The following is a 5,674-nucleotide window of genomic DNA, read 5'->3' on the forward strand; positions in this document are numbered from 1 at the left end:
GGCATGTTCACGGCATTGGACATCGTACGTACGGACTGCCTTGTCATATACTTTCATTTGCCTCATAAAAATAAACACAACTCAAACGCCTACACACTCATGCCTGCGAGTACGAATGCTCCACAGAAAGAATCGCTGAGAAGAATCAGCAGAGACCAACGGCATTGGCTGTAAAGTTAGTACTGCGTGGCATTCAAGTCTCGCAGTTTCCATGCCAAATTAAAATCTACTTCATTCTATTCGAATATGAAATTTCAATCCGAATCCCGATTCACCCACCAAAGAATTACAGTTTGAATGACCTCCGGCCTAACCGGAATGCCTAGTCTACAGCCAAAAGCGGCACGCAATAGGCAAATCAATCGCCTCAGTTATTGCTGTTTGTTCCAAAGTTATGCCATTCTGATCCCGCATGCCTCAATATGGCGTCAGACGCGAATATTGTTGATAACCAGAGGAATGCTGCCACTTATAATGACGCAAAATATTTCAGTTGGGGCGACACAGATTGGTACGTGCTAAGCCGAGCTCAATCCCCGGCAGCGTTTATTCCTGGATGGCGTCTATTTGCAGACAAGAGATCTGCAGCTGTAAGCACTCCGGAGAAGCAGCACAGCATCTAGAGGACCAATTGCATGTTTTGTATCGGGTTTTGAACTCAGATAGCCATTTTCAGATCATTCATTCCGTGCAGTTCAAAGTGATGTCCCCTTTAGGACTTAAGCCCTCTCCTTTCTGAGCTACAGACACTATAGCACACTGTGTTCAGGGCCAAGACAAATATGACCACGAAGTTACGCGTGCCAGGTACACGTCAGCACTAATCACCGCATCAACGAGCAGCGGGTGGCCCTCAACCAGCATGACGCGTGACATGCAGGTTTGCATCTTGAGCCGCGTCTTAGTGATACATAAGACAGGCAAGCAGGCGTCACTGAAGTCACCTGGGGTGTTCAGCACATACCGGCACGTCATCCCGACGCATGGGAAATCAGCTCAGAGACCATAAAGTTGTGTGAGGTGCATAAGGCTTGAAAAAGGTGCGTGTATTGCGATGGCCTCAATTGGTGAGGGAAGCGAAGGAAACGATCGGCAGGGTGCTTTTTACCCATTAGGACACAGAGAAGGAACTGCATATGAGTCACCTTATTGTGAGATTTCCGTCGGCGGACAAGCAAGTGGTAGTCCTCACCGATGACAATGGGCCGACAGTGCTGGACGGCGCGTCGGCAGACGGGCGCGAGGTCTGCGACGTCTCGGCGGCGGAGCTAAGGGCCCGTCACGCCCCTGTCGGATCCGCCCGGTGAGCCGCTGACAGCCGACACTTGTGCCACGCCGCTGGCCCGTATAAAAGTGGCCGAGGCAGCCACACTGTACCACGGCAAAATGCTTCGTCTGGCTGTGCTCTGTTTCGCGCTGGGCGTTGCCCTCGCCAAGCCGCCGCCTCCCACGGGGAGAGCCGGCTCCGAGTCGGTGCCTCCGCCAGAACCTCGCCTGCAGGAGTCGGCGCCTCCTCCGGAGCCGCGCCACGCCCTGCCGCTGCCGCCGCCCGACTCTGAAGACAGAGCCACGTATTCGCTCCAGCCTGGCACGTACTTCATCACGTCACCCGGCTACCCCGGGCGGTACCCCAACAACGCTGGATTCAGCTACACCCTGCGTGGCACCCGGAGTCAAGTGCTCGAAATTAGCTGTTCCACATTCAGCGTCGAGGGTCACAGTACCTGCGACTATGACTATCTCTCCATCAACAATGCCAAGTACTGCGGCAACCTCGGTAGCATCAACGCCGTCAGTGGCTCCACGCTGCAGGTTGTCTTCAGATCCGACGAGAGCGTCAGGCGAACCGGGTTCTACTGTCTGATCACCGTCCCAGAGGGTGGCGGACCGGCCGCAACAACGCCTGCGACAACGGCTGCGACAACGGCTGCCACCACGCAGGCGCCATCCGGGGGCCAGTGTTGCGGCGTCCCCAACAGAGCGTCGCGCATCGTCGGCGGCGTCCAGACCGAGGTCAACGAGTACCCCTGGCAGGCGGGTCTGGTGAGCCCCGGCGGCACCCGAACCTACTGCGGCGGCACCGTCATCAACAACCGGTACGTGCTGACGGCAGCTCACTGCACTGCAGGCTCCTCTGCGTCCCGGATTCAGGTGCTGCTTCGGGAGCACAGGATCGGCACCTCGGATGGTGAGCTCCGCTTCAGCGTCTCCCAGATCATTGACCACCCCGCTTATTCATCCGCCTCTTCGTCCGGCTACGACTTCTCCCTGCTTAAGCTATCCACGACCATCAACTTCTCGGCTCTGAACAACAAGGTGGCGCCGGCGTGCCTGCCTTCCAGCGGAGACTTTGTCAACGTGGACGCCATCGTCAGCGGCTGGGGCACGACCTCCTCGGGCGGCTCGCAGGCCACGGCCCTGCGTGAGGTCACCGTGCGCACGCAGTCCAACAATCAGTGCAGACAGGCGTACAGCACGATCAACGACAGCATGCTGTGCGCCGGCGTCAGCGGCGGCGGCAAGGACTCTTGCCAGGGCGACAGCGGCGGGCCCGCTGGTCACGCTGGTCGGAGGTCGCTACAACCTGATCGGGGTGGTCTCCTGGGGCAGCGGCTGCGCTCTGGCCAACTACCCGGGTGTCTACGCCAGGGTCACGTACGTCAAAACCTGGATTGACAACAACACCAGGGACGCCAGTCTCTGCTGAAGAAGCAGCGCCAGGCCCGTCGGAAGGCAGCGGAGGCCAGCAAACGTCCTTCTCACCCGTCTCTAAATTTCCAGTGGAAGGAAGACGATTTGGGATCGGGGAGGACCACGCCATCGGTGGACTCCGTTATTTCAGACACGAACTTGGTAGCACGTGGCCACGACAACGATGAACGCGATCAGTTTAGGACTTTATACAGTCCACCATTTTCTTTAAACTGCTCTGATGCACTTGGGAACGTATGATTCAAATCCGGAAACTTTGCTGTGTTCATGGTGAAGCGAGCAGTAACTTATTCGAATATACTCTGGCCAAGCAATGTTTTAATGCATATCAACTCACACAGCCTATGACCGACTCCATGTGTTCACGCCTCTGAGACTGCGCGGATGTGGTGTGACGTGGGCGCATGGGCCTCGCGCGTGATTATAACTATTTTTCCCCAATCACCGTTTGATGTGCATCACACTTCCGGCCAGCCGGCCTTATTTGGTGATGCGCCGCCAGGGGCCATATGGACAGAAAAGACAATTTCGACCGATGGCTGATTCACATTGCCGGCCGATAGTGATCCCACAATGACGTCGTGAGCGGCTGGCCCGCCAGCAGTGAGTGGTCACATTTCAGGGGGTCAGCTGAACGAAATGCATGCTTTGGTCGGACAACTGTGTTGCGGGGCTCGGTTCACGCCTCCAGATAAAATGTCCCTACTCCCAACAATTATCGGATGCGGCCCAATTGATTTCAAGGAGCGTGATTTCTTTGCTTTATTTCAATTTGCCTTTTTAACTGAAACAAAAGCCAAAAGGCACTGAAAGATACAATTTTGTTCGAATCTTTATGTGCATGTATTAAAGGAACCATTTAATGGTTCCTTGAATACATGCACATACATGCACGCCGGCGCCATTTAATGACTGCATAAAAACACCAGCGCTATCAATTCTATAGGGGTCTAATAAACTCTCTGCATGCCGATGACGTTCAGGGGCTATGACAAAACTGTTCTAAGCCGCACAAATATATAGTGAACGTAGGTGAGAGTGGGCGCATGTTGCAGATCGAAATGGGGTCATAATTTTGCGTTGACGTGGCCAACTCGAATCATCTTTGGAATGACCAGCCTTTGCTCAGAATCAAAAAGTGAAAGCATTGCATGACATAGGCTTGATTATGCGCGTTCGCAAGTCTTAAAACGAAAACCTCGATGCTCGGTGTTGCAGTCTCCGTAGGTCACGCGGCTTGGCCCCGCAGGTAACATCAGGGGATGGCCAGCGGGTAGACGAAAACGGTGATATTTCTGAAAGAAACAACTTTTGATATTTATGACGTCACTTAAGATTCTAAGCTCACAGACCCAAAACTGTTTTGCATAATATCTTCAACATGTTTATTTGGGACACGGGTGGAAGTACTCGCTTGTATTTGCTTTTTTCACTTTCGACCCCATTTCAAGTCGCCCTATTCGGCACCAAGGAAGGTCCTTACCATGTCCGAGCGAAGGCCCGGTGGGTAGAACACTACGGCGCACAATATATTTGGCAGCTGGGGGCTAAAGGGCCGTTCCGTTACAGTGCGAGATGCCTGCCGGTTGCCATGCAGGCGATGCGGGAGTGGGGTCTCCTGCTCGGTATGGAGGCCTTTTAAGTGATCAGTTGTGCATTGGTCGTTTGCCTGACGCCGGAGGCCCATGGCATTGGTATTTGGTACTGAAAAACTCTGGAGGCCCCTCATTGACGCAAAGAGATCCCTTATCGCCACAAATATCCAACGCCTGATACAGAGACGCCAATTCAGACCGCTTGCTGAAGCGGACCGCTGGCGGAAATGGGATGGAGAGCTTCCCTTTCTGCACTGGGCCTCTGATTAACACAGAGCCCTCCACTGTCTCATTGTGGACTCTTGTCGTAACCTCTCATATCCACTTCCATTGTCCGAGGGTCCTGGCCAGCGCATGAGGCCCTGCAGCGTTCTGGGTCCCGTCCCTGTCCTTGCTCAGAAAATGTTTCTCCAGCCAACTCGGGAGCCCTCATTGACACAGAGGCCCCAACCGATGTAAATCGCGGGTCCCGGCCTTGTCCCTGCTGAGGGAACGGACCCTGAATCCTAGATCTAACTAGATCTGACTAGATCCGATAGTAATCTGGTGGCGAATCCGTCACGCGTCACGGTCGGTAAGCCTCCACCACAGGGTTGGACCCTGAATCCTAGATCTAACTAGATCTGACTAGATCCGATAGTAATCTGGTGGCGAATCCGTCACGCGTCACGGTCGGTAAGGCCTCCACCACAGGGTGGACCCTGAATCCTAGATCTAACTAGATCTGAACTAGATCCGATAGTAATCTGGTGGCGAATCCGTCACGCGTCACGGTCGGTAAGCCTCCGCCACAGGTGGACCCTGATCCTAGATCTAACTAGATCTGACTAGATCCGATAGTAATCTGGTGGCGAATCCTGTCACGCGTCACGATCGGTAAGCCTCCGGTACAGGGGTTGTAGTCATGCGAAGGGGCTGGGAGGGGGGTAACGGGGAAGCCTATCACTGAAATGCACTAAAAATCAGGCTTCTCTCCGAATTTGACTCACTTTCCTCTCCACAGTATGAAGTTTGAGTGCCCCAACTGACAAGGAAACTGGCCCCTGCTCTTATACGTTATCTTGCTCTGTTTCGGGTGGAATATGCTGCTAAGCATCATTATCATTTTGTTTGCCGTCGCCCGTCAAAACTACGTTTTCGGTAATCGACGTAGGGTCGATGCTATTCGGCTTTGCACCTTGTTGGACGTGCACGGCTTCGGAATTAAAGAGCCAGTTGGTTAATGTGCGCAACAATCGAAGGCTTCCAAAGAAACCCCCGGCTGGAAGCCACAAGACGGGGTGCAGGCTGCAACGCAGCACTCGCGTTAGGCATGCTCCACATGGCTCATGTTGTTTTCTTGGTCATTGTCGTATGATTACCACTAT

General features: G+C 53.9%; 1 pseudogene; it reads left to right on the forward strand.

Annotated features, from left to right (window-relative positions):
- The first annotated feature begins 1,386 nt into the window (after positions 1 to 1,386).
- On the forward strand, positions 1,387 to 3,026 carry LOC119105933 (trypsin-1-like; annotated as a pseudogene).
- Positions 3,027 to 5,674: the final 2,648 nt, after the last annotated feature.

Source organism: Pollicipes pollicipes, unplaced genomic scaffold (assembly GCF_011947565.3).
Source record: "Pollicipes pollicipes isolate AB1234 unplaced genomic scaffold, Ppol_2.1 Scaffold_6138;HRSCAF=7277_pilon_pilon_pilon, whole genome shotgun sequence".
NCBI classification, from domain to species: domain Eukaryota; kingdom Metazoa; phylum Arthropoda; class Thecostraca; order Pollicipedomorpha; family Pollicipedidae; genus Pollicipes; species Pollicipes pollicipes.